This window comes from Mustelus asterias, chromosome 6 (assembly GCF_964213995.1).
Source record: "Mustelus asterias chromosome 6, sMusAst1.hap1.1, whole genome shotgun sequence".
NCBI classification, from domain to species: domain Eukaryota; kingdom Metazoa; phylum Chordata; class Chondrichthyes; order Carcharhiniformes; family Triakidae; genus Mustelus; species Mustelus asterias.
In genome coordinates, this window is record NC_135806.1 from 17,616,169 (window position 1) to 17,630,076 (window position 13,908).

The following is a 13,908-nucleotide window of genomic DNA, read 5'->3' on the forward strand; positions in this document are numbered from 1 at the left end:
GAGCAGCGGCTTGATGACCTTAGTCTAGTCAGGGAGAATGAGAGACAAATAGACATGAGTTATAGGCAAGTAGTTACACCAGGGCCTCAGGGGGAAGACACGTGGGTCACAGTTAGGAGGAGTAAAGGTCATAAGGGTAACATACCAGAGAGTATTCCAGTGGCTGTCTCTCATAATAGGAAGGGCTCGGCGACAGGTGTGAGAGGGGAGGGGAGTGAGCAATTAGTGGTGGGGTCACCTGTGGTTGTCCCCCTCCAAAACAAGGATATTGTTTTGGATAGTGTGGAGGAGGATGACTCTCCAGGGGTAAGCCACAGTGACCAGGTCACTGGCACACGGTCAGGCTCTGTGGCCCTGAAAGGAAAGAGAGGGATTAGGAGAGCAATAGTGGTGGGGGACACGTTGGTTAGAGGCACGGACAGGCAATTCTGTGGGTGCGAACAGGACTCCAGGATGGTAGTCTGCCTACCTGGTGCTGGGGTACTGGATGTCTCCGAGCGGATTGGAGGCATATTAAAACGGGAGGATAAAAAAACGGATGTCATTGTACACATTGGTGCAAATGACGTAGATAGGAAGAGCAGGGGGATCCTACGAGAGCAATTCAGGGAGTTGGGAAATAGGCTAAAAAGTAGGGCCTCCAGGGTGGCAATCTCTGGGCTGCTCCCAATACCTAGGACCAGTGAGGCTAGGAATAGGGAGATAGTACAATTGAACGCTTGGCTAAAGGACTGGTCCAGGAGGGAGGGCTTCATATTCCTGGATCACTGGGAAGTTTTCAAGAGAGGAGGGCACCTGTACAAGAAGGGCGGGTCACAACTAAATTGGAAGGGCACGAATATCCTGGCTGGGAGTTTTGCTAGTGCAGTTCGGGTGGGTTTAAACTAGTATGGCAGGGGGGTGGGGATCAAAAAATTATGTCTACAAGTGTAGAGGCTGGGGACGAGCTTGGGGCCAGGACAAGGCTGGCAAAGAAGAAGAGCATTCTGGGGGAGGATGACCTCACTGGGCCTGGAGGTCTGGAGTGCATCTACTTCAATGCAAGGAGCGTAGCAGGTATGACAGACGAACTTAGGGCCTTAATGCTTACGAGGAATTTGGATGTGGTTGCAGTGACAGAGACTTGGTTGAAAGAGGGACAGGACTGACAACTGAATATTCCAGGGTACAAGTGTTTTAGGCGAGACAGAGGAGGGGCCAAAAGAGGTGGGGGAGTAGCTGTATTAGTTGGAGAGCATATTACAGCGGTGTAGAGGGAGGACAATTCAGAGGGGTCGTGTAACAAGTCACTGTGGGTGGAGCTCAGAAACAGGAAGGGCGCAGTCACTATGTTGGGGGTATACTACAGGCCCCCCAACAGCCCAAGGGAAGTGGAAGAACGGATATGTCAGGAGATAATGGATAGGTGCAGGAAAAATAAGGTTGTTGTAGTGGGAGACTTCAATTTCCGTGGTATAGACTGGAAATCGCGTAGCGCTGGGAGTCTGAATGGGGAGGAATTTGTAAAATGCGTACAGGAAGATTCTTTGGAACAATATGTAGATAGCCCGACTAGAGAGGGGGCTATACTGGACCTAGTACTGGGGAATGAGCCCGGTCAGGTCTTCAAAGTTTCGGTAGGGGAACATGTGGCAAATAGTGACCACAATTCTGTTAGCTTTAGGATAGTGATAGAAAAGGATGAGTGGTGTCCCAAGGCTAAGGTGTTGGATTGGGGGAAGGCTAACTTTAGTGGGATTAGGCAGAAATTGGCAGCTGTTGATTGGGAGAGGCTGTTTGAGGGTAAATCCACATCTGGCATGTGGGAGTCTTTTAAGGAACAGTTGTTAGGGCTGCAGGATAGGCATGTGCCTGTAAAAAATAAGGATAGGAAGGATAGGATTCGAGAACCGTGGATAACCAGGGAAATTGAGGGATTGGTCAAAAAGAAAAGAGAGGCGTACGTTAGGTCCAGGCAGCTAAAAACGGAGGGAGCTCTGGAGGAATACAAAGAAAGTAGGAAAGAACTCAAACGAGGAATTAGAAGGGCAAAAAGGGGTCACGAAATGTCCTTGGCAGACAGGATTAAGGAGAATCCCAAGGCATTTTATTCATACGTTAGGAACAAAAGGGTTGTCAGGGAAAAAATCAGACCTCTCAGGGACAAAAGTGGGGAATTATGCTTAGAGCCCAAAGAAGTAGGGGAGATCCTAAATGAATACTTTGCATTGGTATTTACCAGTGTTGACTGGGAGTGTATCGGAGGGGAGTGTTGACCCGTTAGAGAAAATCTCCATTACAAGGGAGGAAGTGTTAGGTTTTTTAGGGAATATAAAGACTGACAAATCCCCAGGGCCTGATGGAATCTATCCAAGGCTGCTCAGGGAGATGAGAGACGAAATCGCTGGGCCTCTGACGCAAATCTTTGTCTCGTCACTGGACACAGGTGAGGTCCTAGACGATTGGAGGATAGCTAATGTGGTTCCGTTATTTAAGAAGGGTAGGAAGGATAACCCGGGAAATTATAGGCTGGTGAGCTTGACGTCCATGGTAGGGAAGTTGTTGGAGAGGATTCTTAGAGATAGGATGTATGCGCATTTAGAAAGGAATAAACTCATTAACGATAGTCAGCATGGTTTTGTGAGAGGGAGGTCATGCCTCACTAACCTGGTGGAGTTTTTTGAAGAAGTGACTAGAATAGTTGACGAGGGAAGGGCCGTGGATGTCGTCTATATGGAGTTTAGTAAAGCGTTTGACAAAGTCCCTCATGGTAGGTTGGTGCAAAAGGTTGGATCTCATGGGATAAAGGGGGAGGTGGCTAGATGGGTGGAGAACTGGCTTGGTCACAGAAGACAGAGGATGGTAGTGGAAGGGTCTTTTTCCAGCTGGATGCCTGTGACTAGTGGTGTTCCGCAGGGCTCTGTATTGGGACCTCTGCTGTTTGTGATTTATATAAACGATCTGGAAGAAGGTGTAACTGGGGTGATCAGTAAGTTTGCAGACAACACGAAAATGGCTGGACTTGCAGATAGTGAGGAACATTGTCAGAGGCTACAGAAGGATGTAGATAGGCTGGAAATTTGGGCAAAGAAATGGCAGATGGAGTTCAATCCAGATAAATGCGAAGTGATGCATTTTGGTAGAACTAACGTAGCGGGGAGCTATACGATAAATGGCAGAACCATAAAGGGTGTAGATACACAGAGGGACCTGGGTGTGCAAGTCCACAGATCCTTGAAGGTGACGTCACAGGTGGAGAAGGTAGTGAATAAGGCATATGGCATGCTTGCCTTTATAGGACGGGGCATAGAGTATAAAAGTTGGGCTCTGATGTTGCAGTTGTATAGAACGTTGGTTCGGCCGCATTTGGAATACTGCGCCCAGTTCTGGTCGCCACACTACCAGAAGGACGTGGAGGCTTTAGAGAGAGTGCAGAGGAGGTTTACCAGGATGTTGCCTGGTATGGAAGGGCTTAGTTATGAGGAGAGATTGGGTAAACTGGGGTTGTTCTCACTGGAAAGACGGAGGATGAGGGGAGACTTAATAGAGGTGTATAAAATTATGAAAGGCATAGATAGGGTGAACGGTGGGAAGCTTTTTCCCAGGTTGGTGGTGACGTTCACGAGGGGTCATAGGTTCAAGGTGAGGGGGTTTAACACGGATATCAGAAGGATGTATTTTACACAAAGAGTGGTGGGGGCCTGGAATGCGCTGCCGGGCAAGGTGGTGGAGGCGGACACACTGGGAACGTTTAAGACTTATCTAGATAGCCACATGAACGGAGTGGGAATGGTGGGATACAAAAGAATGGTCTAGTTTGGACCAGGGAGCGGTGTGGGCTTGGAGGGCAGAAAGGCCTGTTCCTGTGCTGTATTGTTCTTTGTTCTTTGTTCTTTGCAGGCAGAGTGCGTATGGGGGCATCTGAGAACAGGTCTAAAAGTCAGATCTGAAACACTCCCAGTTCCAAGTCCGCCCAGCACTTAGACTTAAAATGATAAAATAGGGCCCATTAAATCTGAGGTTTTCAGGAACTGCTATGTAAATATTCCGAGGTCTTCCAAAATGAATTAGGATGTATATAGGGAGCTAAAGCTAAACTATATCTGAATTCGGAGGCAACATATGCAAAGCATTTTCGTCATTCTCTGTCTAGATGAATACTTTATATTGCCTTACATACAAGAGCATTTGCTATTTGTCTGCATAAAAAATTAAATCTGAAAATGTAAATCTGATAGCATTTTAGTTCCAGAGTCACAGACACATGGGTTCAAGCCTCATTACAGAATTTGAATTAGTAATTTATTCTGACAGTCCAGTTAGGTTTTTTGCAGTCAGCCATCCTGGCTTTTGAAAAAGATTCTTGACCTTGGTCTGCCTAAGGCATTCAAAAGTACAATTTAAGGATAAGCAGAAAGTTGCATTAGGCAATATTTAGCTCCCTGAACTACCAACAACAAGGATAGAATATCTAACATTGCTGTTTCTGTGAAAAGTGACAATCACATTTGCCTATGTAACTGTGACTGCATTTCAGATCTACTTCATCAACTGTGAAGCACTGAATCATCCAAAATGTGCAAAATAATCCAAAATGCAAAGTTTTTGAGGGAGAAGCATTTGAGCCTGCGCACGCCGGTGGGAGAGAGACTGCAGCCGGAGTGAGTTTCAGCCAGAGTGAGGGTACCGGGAATTTGGAGCTGAGTGTGAATTCGGTGCCGAGGGGAAAGAGGTGCTCATCTTCAGGAGAGATGGACCTGTGAGGGAGACTTGAGGGCAAGTGAGAGCTAGAAGGAAATCGAACCGTGCCGTCACAGCCAGCTGGTAAGTGATTGGTTGGTGACTAGTTAGTAAAAATTTTACTTTTCTTTTTACTCTTGGCATTGTAGTTGTTGTTGTTGTTGTACACTACAATAGTGTTTCCGTGTCATTTCTGTGGTTTATCGTTTGTAAAGGTTATATTCGGTCGTAACAAGGAGCAGGAAAGAAGTGACCAAGAAAATTGGATATAAGCTGAAACAAAACATCGTTCAAAAGTTGAATTTAAAGGGGTAAGACATGACAGGAGAGCTCCAAGCCGTGGTTTGCTCCTCTTGCTCCATGTGGCAGGCTGGGGACAGTTCCAGTCCCCTGGGTCAGCATGTGTGCAGGAAGTGTCTCCAGCTACAGCTCCTGGAAGCTCGAGTTTCAGAGCTGGAGTGGTGGCTGGAGACACTGTGGAGTCAGAGAGTATCATGGATAGCACGTATAGAGAGTTGGTCACACCGCAGGCTCAGACTTCGCAGGCAGGAAGGGAATGGGTGACCACCAGTTAGAGCAAGAGAGATAGGCAGGTAGTGCAGGAATCTCCTGTGGCCATTCCCCTACAAAACAGATATACCGCTTTGGATACTGTTGAGGGGAATGACCTCTCTAGGGAAAGCAGCAGCAGTCAAACTCATTGCACCACGGTTGGTTCTGCTGCAGAGAGGAAGGGCAAAAAGTGTGCCAGTGCAATAGTTATAGGGGATTCAATTGTAAGGGGAATAGACAGGCATTTCTGTGGACGCAAGATGGTATGTTGCCTCCCTGGTGCTAGGTCAAGGAGGTCTCGGAGTGGGTAGAGGATATTCTGAAGGGGGAGGGTGAACAGCCAGGGGTTGTGGTACACATCGGTACAAACGACATAGGTTAAAAAGGAATGACGTTCTAAAAGCAGAATACAGGGAGCTAGGAAGAAAGTTAAGAAATCGGACCTCAAAGGTAGTGATCTCAGGATTACTACCGGTGCCACGTGCTAGTCAGAGTAGAAATGACAGGATATAATGGATAAATACATGGCTGAAGAGATGGTGTTAGGGGAAGGGTTTCAGATTCCTGGGGCATTGAGACTGGTTCTGTGGGAGATGGGACCAGTACAAATTGGACAGGTTATACATCTGGGCAGGACTGGGACTGATGTCCTAGGGGGACTGTTTGCTAGAGTGGTTGGGGAGGGTTTAAACTAATATGCCAGGGGGATGGGAACCTATGTAAGGAGACAGAGAAAGAGGGAGCAAGGACAAAAACAAAAGGAAAAGGTGGTGGAGTGGCACTGCTGGTTGAAGAGGAAATTAACACAATAGTGAGAAAGGATATTAGCTCTGACAACATGGAGTCTGTGTGGGTAGAGTTGAGAAATACCAAGGGGCCAGAAACATTAGCGGGTGTCATACGTAGACCCCCCAAACTGCAGTGGTGATGTCGGGAATGGCATTAAACACAAAATTAGTGATGCATGTGATAAGGGAATATCGATGATCATGGTGATTTTAAACTGCACATAGATTGGGCAAATCAAATTAGCCACAATACCGTAGAGGAGGAATTCCTGGAGTGTATACAGGATGGTTTTCTTGACCAATATGTGGAGGAACCAACTAGAGAGCAGGCCACCTTAGACTGGGTACAGTGTAATGAGAAGGGAATCATTGCCAATCTAGCTGTACGAGACCCCTTGGGGATGAGTGACCATAACACGATCGAATTTTTTATCAAGATGGAGAGTGAAGTAGTTGATTCGGAGACTAGGTTGCTGAATCTTAATAAAGGAAACAATGAGGATATGAGGTGCGAGTTGGCCTTGATAGGTTGGGGAGAGTTACTTAAAGGGATGACAGTGGATAGACAATGGCAAACATTCAAGGGACACATGGGGGAACTGCAACAACTGTTTATTCCTTTCTGGCACAAAAGCAACATGGGTAAAAGGGCCAATCCATGGCTTACAATGGAAATTAGAAAGAGTATCCGATCTAAGGAAGAAGTATACAGATTGGCCAAGAAAAATAATAGGTCTGAGGGTTGGGAGCTGTTTAAAATTCAGCAAAGAAGGACCAAGGGATTGATTAAGGAGGGGAAGACACAGTAAGAAAGTAAGCTTGCAGGGAACATAAAAAGAGTTTCTATAGATTTGTGAAGAGAAAGAGGTTGGTGAAGACAAATGTAGGTCCCCTACAGACAGAAACAGGGGAATGTATAATAGGGGACAAAGAAATGGCCGAGCAACTGAATACATACTTTGGTTCAGTTGCCAGAAATGTTGGAGAATGCAAGATTTAGTGAGAGGGAAGAACTGAGGGAGATCAATATTAGTAGAGAAATGGTGCTGGGAAAGTTGATGGCATTGAAGGCGGATAAATCCCCAGGGCTTGATAATCTACATCCCAGAGTACTTAAGGAAGTGGCTCTAGAAATAGTGGATGCATTGGTGGTCGCCTTCCAGGATTCTATAGACTCTGGAGCAGTCCCTGCGGATTGAAGGATAGCGAATGTCACTCCAGTATTCAAAAAGGGAGGTAGAGAGAAAACAGGGAATTATAGACCAATAAGATTAATATCGGTTGTGGGGAAAATTCTTGAATCCATTATCAAGGACTTTATGGCAGAGCATTTAGAAAACAGTGGCAGGGTCAGATAGAGTTAGCATGGATTTATGAAGAGGAAATCATGCTTGACAAATCTGCTGGAATTCTTTGAAGGTGTAACTCATAGAGTTGACAAAGGGGAGCCAGTTGATGTGGTGTATTTGAACTTTCAGAAAGTGACAAAGTCCCGCATAAGTGATTATCGTGCAAGATTAAAGTGCATGGGATTGGGGGAAGTGTATTGAGATGGATAGAAAACTGGTTGGCAGAGAGGAAACAAAGAGTAGGAATTAATGGGTGCTTTTCAAATTGGCAGGCAGTAACTAGTGGGGTGCCACAGGGATCGGTGCTGGGACCCCAGCTATTCACAATATATATTAATGATTTGGATGTAACATCTCAAAGTTTGCAGATGATACCAAGTGGGAGGGTGAACTGTGATGAGAATGCAGAGATCCTTCAGAATGATGAGGACAGGTTGGGTGAGTGGGCAAATCAATAGCAGATGCAGTATTATTTGGATAAATGTGAGGTTATTCACTTTGAAAGCAAAAACAAGAAAGCAGATTACTACCTGAATGGCTGTAAATTGGGAGAGGGGAGTGTGCAGCAGGACCTGGGTGTCCTTGTGCACCAGTCACTGAAGGAAAGCATGCAGGTGCAGCAGGGGATAAAGAAGGCAAATGGTATGTTGGCCTTCATTACGAGAGGTTTCGAGTACAGGAGTAGGGATGTGTTGTTGCAATTATACAGGGCCTTGGTGAGGCCACACCTAGGATATTGTGTGCAGTTTTCGTCTCCTTTTCTGAAGAAGGATGTTCTTGCTCTCAAGGGAGTGCAGCAAAGGTTTACCAGCTGATTCTGGGGATAGCAGGACTGATGTATGAGGAGAGATTGACTAGGTTAGGACTGTTTTCGCTGGAGTTCAGAAGAATGAGGGGGGATCTCATAGAGACTTATAAAATTCTATCAGGACTAGACAGGGTAGATGCAGGAAGGATGTTCCGGATGGTGGGGGAGTCCAGAACCAGGGGTCACAGTCTGGGATTCAGGGTAGACCATTTTGGATGGAGGTGAGGAGACATTTCCTCACCCAAAGAGTGATGAGCCTGTGGAATTCATTACCACAGGAAGTTGTTGATGCCAAAACATTGAATGTATTCAAGAGGCGGCTGGATATAGCACTTGGGGCGAATGGGATCAAAGGTTATGAGTGGACGATCAACCATGATCGTAATGATTGGCAGAGCAGACTCGAAGGGCTAAATGGCCTCCTCCTACTCCTATCTTCTATGTTTCTATGTTCTCCAGACCCTTGAAGAAGATAATTTCTAATATTGTCTTTGCTCTGCTTCATATAATAGAGCTTTCTCATATCAAACTAACCAGATACATTCTGGAAATATACTGACAGTTCTGATAAAGGGTCATCATTGTCCTGAAACGTTGGCTGGAATTCTCTGGCCAGTCACCCCCGCTGCCCCTGCCAGTGAGTCTGGAGAATTTGGCGCTCGGCCAAATCTCGATTCACTGCAGCAGGACAGGAGAATCCCAGCTGTGGGTGACGTTGGAGAATCTGGTCGGGGAGTCCAGAACTAGGGGTCGTAACTTGAGGATAAGGGGTAAACCTTTTAGAACTGAGGTGAGGAGAAATGTCTTCACCCAGAGGGTAGTGAATGCGTGGAATTCACTACCACAGAATGTAGTTGAGGCCAAAACATTGTCTGAAATTAGACATAGCTCTTGGGGCTAAAGGGGTCAAGGGATATGGGGAGGGGATCAGGATATTGAATTTGATGATCAGCCATGATCAAAATCAATGGTGGAGCAGGCACAAATGGCCGAATGGCCTGCTCCTGCTTCTAGTTTCTATGTTTCTATTAACTCTGTTTCTCTCCACAGATGCTACCTGACCCGCTGAGCACTTCCAGTATTTTCTGTTTTTATTACAGATGCGGGAGATTATTTGATCCATCTAGTTTATCAGTGTTTGAAAACCCTACTATTTCTCTCCAATTTAGCACCTACCTCCATCACCCTGCCATTGCTCTTCAATATCTGCTGTGGCTCACAACTGGTATCACTCTCACCTCTAAGTCACAAGATTGAGGGTTCAATTCCCATTCCAACACTTGTGTACAAAGGTCTAGACTTTAGTGTAGTCCTGAGGAAGTGCTGCCTTATGAGAGGTGCCATCTTTCAGATGCGATATCAAACTAAAGCTCCATTTGCCCCCCCGGCTAGCTGCAAAAGATCCCACAGCGTTATTTTCGAAGAAGTGCAGGGATGTAATCCCCATTCTCCTGGACAATATCTATTCCTCAATCAATATCATAAAACACCGATTATCTGGTCTTTATCCCAGTGGCATTTATGGGTGTTTGCTGTGTGTAAATTGGCTGCCACATTTCCTGCATTGCAATAGTGACTACACTTCAAAAGTATTTCATTGGCTGTGAGGTGCTTTGAGATGAAAGGGATTATAAAAATGCAAGTTTTAAAAAATTTTGTTTATGTTCCATGACTAAAGTCCCTTCTGATTTGCCTCTTTGCAAGGCTGAAGTATGCAAGATTTCTTCTTAACCTATCCTCAAAACTCAGTCCATAGCTACTAGGGAATCAAAAGGCCTGAAAATTAAGGTTAGGGTTAAGGTTAGGGGTCTTAAGCCATGACAGTCACCACTGAACAGAGTGCTCGATGGGCCAAATGGCCTCCTTCTGCAGTGTAGTAATTCTAACCTGACCAAAGCCCCATGTTACTTCAACATGGAGGCCTCAGACTTAAATTATATTAACTTGACAATAGGGTTGAGCACACTGCTGCTCTTTCAGGCATGGTCAGCATTGAGTATAGTCCAACATCTCTTTCATCCTTATCTTGTACTAGATTATACAACACTACTCGTTGAGTTTTTGTGACTGGAATGCTGTTTTGAATTGATTTGTTGTTCAAATGTGTTTTGAATTGATTTGCTGTCAAATACTGAGTAAAATATTACACAGTGACATACTATATAAAGTTGTCTTTCTGCCTTTAGTCAGGGTGGGATCACTGCAAAGAATGTTCACTTGCTTAACCAGTTTCTTAATTGCAATTCTGAAAGGAGTTATGTTACAAGGTTGGGCAAGCAGAGCACATGGAATACATTTTTGACTCCTGCCACAATTAACCATACCTGATCGAGTTTTGTATTTACAGTTTGTTTCAAATAAGTGCATAATTGTTGACAGCTGTTGGTGTATATTGTTAAAATATTGTTGGAAGTTTTGAAAAATTATATCCTGGAAAGAAGGGGCCAGTTTTGCAGTGCTGAGGTACTTGGTATTTGACAGTATTTGGACTGGACTATATGGGCACGATGTTACCTGCCGTTCATGCCACCCTCCCGCTGTAGCGAGGTCGGAGAATTTGGTGGCCAGCCAAATCTCCATTCCAAGCAGTGGAATGGGAAAATCCCATTGCCATGAACAGTTGGAAAATTCTGGCCTATGTATTTTCTAGTAAATTTCCGATGACCTCAAATTATTAGAAAAAAAGCTGTTTTTCAGTCGAGTCATGAAAATGTGTCCCTGTCTGCCTGTTCCAGTGTTTCAAATGGAAGTTAAAAATTCCACAACCTTATTCAAAAAGAAGTGAATTCTCCCGGTGCCCTGGCAAACATTTCACTTTGGACAAAAAGACAAAATGGCCACCATGTTAGCACACAAGAAAAAAATATTTGAATTAAAAAATAATTGTGAGTAAAGCACTTTGAGACAATTTAGGACTAATTTCTTAAGTTTAAAAATATATCCTTTATATAATTAACTCGATCATTATATGTCCAGTTTATTATTCTCTTGCATTTCCACTTCCTCATTTTCTAATTTAATTGCTTCTTTATATAGCTGTTACCTCAAAAAACCACGTTTAATTTATTATTTAATGAGTGTGTAGCTCACAATATTCCACAGCTTACAATAAATAATCTCTAACTCATCAGCTAAGTACAGCTGAGCACTCCATAGCCTAAATAAAATCAGGAAACGATGGAAATACTCAGCAGGTCAGGCAGCATCTGTGGAGAGAGAAAGAGAGTTCAGCTGGATGACCCTTCACCCTAACTCCCAGCTCTGATGAAGGGTCATCCAGACTTGAAATGTTCATTCTATTCTCTCTCCACAGGTGCTATCCAGCATTTTCTGTTCTTGTTTCACCCTAACCTGTCAGGGTCAAATAGAAAAACAGCAAAGGAGCAGAAAAGACTGGCAGTCTATCTGACAAGCCCCAAATCAAATGCCTTTCCATTGCTCTCTCCCTCAATTCTCTCAAATATATTAACACCATCTGTTTCCACTGCTTCTCCGGGTGATACGTTGCACGTTTACCATCCCTGAGTAAAGTGGTTAACCTGAAACATCTGGGCACCTTACATCTTCTAAGCTGTATTGCTTGGTTCCAGTGTTTTTGGGAAACTTGAAAATATTATCAGAGTTCAATTTGCCTATTCCCATAAGAGTCTTTAATACTCGAATAATACCTCCCATAGGCTTTCCCTTTTCCGAGGTAAACAGTGCCAGGCTCACAGCTTAAGCTGCGGATCAACTTGTTCACTTGTTTCTGTTTTACTTTCAATACCTGGATATCTCTGCTAATAGTATGGCAACGGGAATTATACATATTGGCGGCACGGTGGCACAGTGGTTAGCGCTGCTGCCTCACAGCTCCAGGGACCCGGGTCCAATTCCAGCCTCGGGTGACTGTCTGTGTGGAGTTTGCACATTCTCCCCATGTCTGCCTGGGTTTCCTCAGGATGCTCCGGTTTCCTCCCACAGTCTAAAGATGTGCAGGTTAGGTTGATTGGCCATGCTAAATTGCCCCCATAGTGTCAGGGGATTAGAAGGGTAAATACATGTGGTTACGGGGATAGGGCCTGAGTGGGATTGTGGTCAGTGTAGACTTGATGGGCCGAATGGCCTCCTTCTGTACTGTAGGGATTCTATGATATTATTCTGGGTATTTCTGCACCAGTGCCTCACACAGACTTATTTTCACAGGTGAATGTAAAAGATCCCACAACACTCATTCGAAGAAGAGCAGGGGAGTTATCCCTAGTATCCTGGCCAATATTTATCCCTCGATCAACATTACTGTAGCAGATATTCTGCTCATTGTCACATTACTGTTTGTGAGAGCTTGCTGTGTCTAAGTTGGCTGCTGTGTTGCCTACATTACAACAGTGACTACACTTCAACAGTGATTCATTTTCTATAAAGTGCTTTGGAATGTCCAGTTCATAGAATCATAGAATCCCTACAGTGCAGAAGGAGGCCATTTGGCCCATCAAGTCTGCTCCGACTTTTACCCAGGTTTATCCTGTAACCCCACATCTTCACCCCGCTAATCCCCCTAACTTTGGGTCTCTAAGGGGCAATTTAACATGACCAATCAACCTAACCAGCACATCTTTGGGCAGTGGGAGGAAACCAGAGCCCCCGGAGGAAACCCACGCAGACACAAGGAGAACATACAGACTCCGCACAGACAGTGACCCAAAGCTGGAATTGAACCCGGGTCCCTGGTGCTGTGAGGAAGCAGTGCTAACCATTGTGCCACCATGCCATCCATGGAAGGTGCTACATAAATGCAAGTCTTACATTTACCTCCTGGGATTCTTTTTGTTTTGCCCCAAGATCCAAGTACCCATCCTGATGCAGGGGTAAATGTCAGTGAACTACTCCCAAGTACCTAGATTCGCATCCACTGCTGTGGTCTCTATCTTTGAGGTAAATAGGTTACATTCACACTAGTTTCACTCTCCAGTCTCATTATGCTGACCGATATATGCTGAGTGTCACTTCCCATATCCTACCCCTCTTATTTTTGATTTGCCTCTTCCCAATTGTTTAAAGATCTTTGCATCCCGCCTGGTGTCATCTTCAGTTTAGATGGCTTTTTTACATCACCAGCTCCAAATCATTCATATTTTCTGTGAATTCATTTACAATCACCTCTTGTCGGTTGGGCAAATCGATCTCTGACCTTGCAGAGAGAAGATCATGAACCACACTATCTGCTACAGTGATGTTGATCGAGGGATAAGTATTGGCCAGAACACCAGAGATAACTCCCCTGCTCTTCTTCGAATTAGTGTTGTGGGATCTTTGACATTCACCTGTGAAAATCGATCTGTGGGAGGCACTGGTGCAGTTATATTCAGAATAATAAAATAGAATCATAGAATCCCTACAGCACAGAAGGAAGCCATACAGCCCATCGAGTCTACACCGATCACAATCCCACCCAGGCCCTATTCCTGTAACCCTATGTATTTACCCTTCTAATCCCCTGACACTATGGGGCAATTTAGCATGGCCAATCAACCTAACCCACACATCTTTGGACAATGGTTGACACTGCTGCCTCACAGTGACAGGGACCTGGGTTCAATTCAAACTTTGGGTGACTGTGTGAAGTTTGCATGCTCTCCCCATGTCTGTGGGTTTCCTCCGGGTGTTCCTGTTTCCTCCCATAGTCCAAAGATGTGTAGGTTAGGTAGACTGG

At 44.9% G+C, this 13,908-nt stretch overlaps 1 protein-coding gene across 1 annotated transcript in view; it reads left to right on the top strand.

Moving 5' to 3' along the window:
- Nucleotides 1-4,708: 4,708 nt before the first annotated feature.
- Nucleotides 4,709-13,908, top strand: part of mlana (melan-A) — a 29,314-nt gene continuing 20,114 nt past the window's right edge. The window contains exon 1 of the mRNA XM_078215341.1: nucleotides 4,709-4,803. The gene's annotated coding sequence lies outside the window, so the exon portion shown is untranslated. The remainder of the gene's footprint in view (nucleotides 4,804-13,908) is intronic.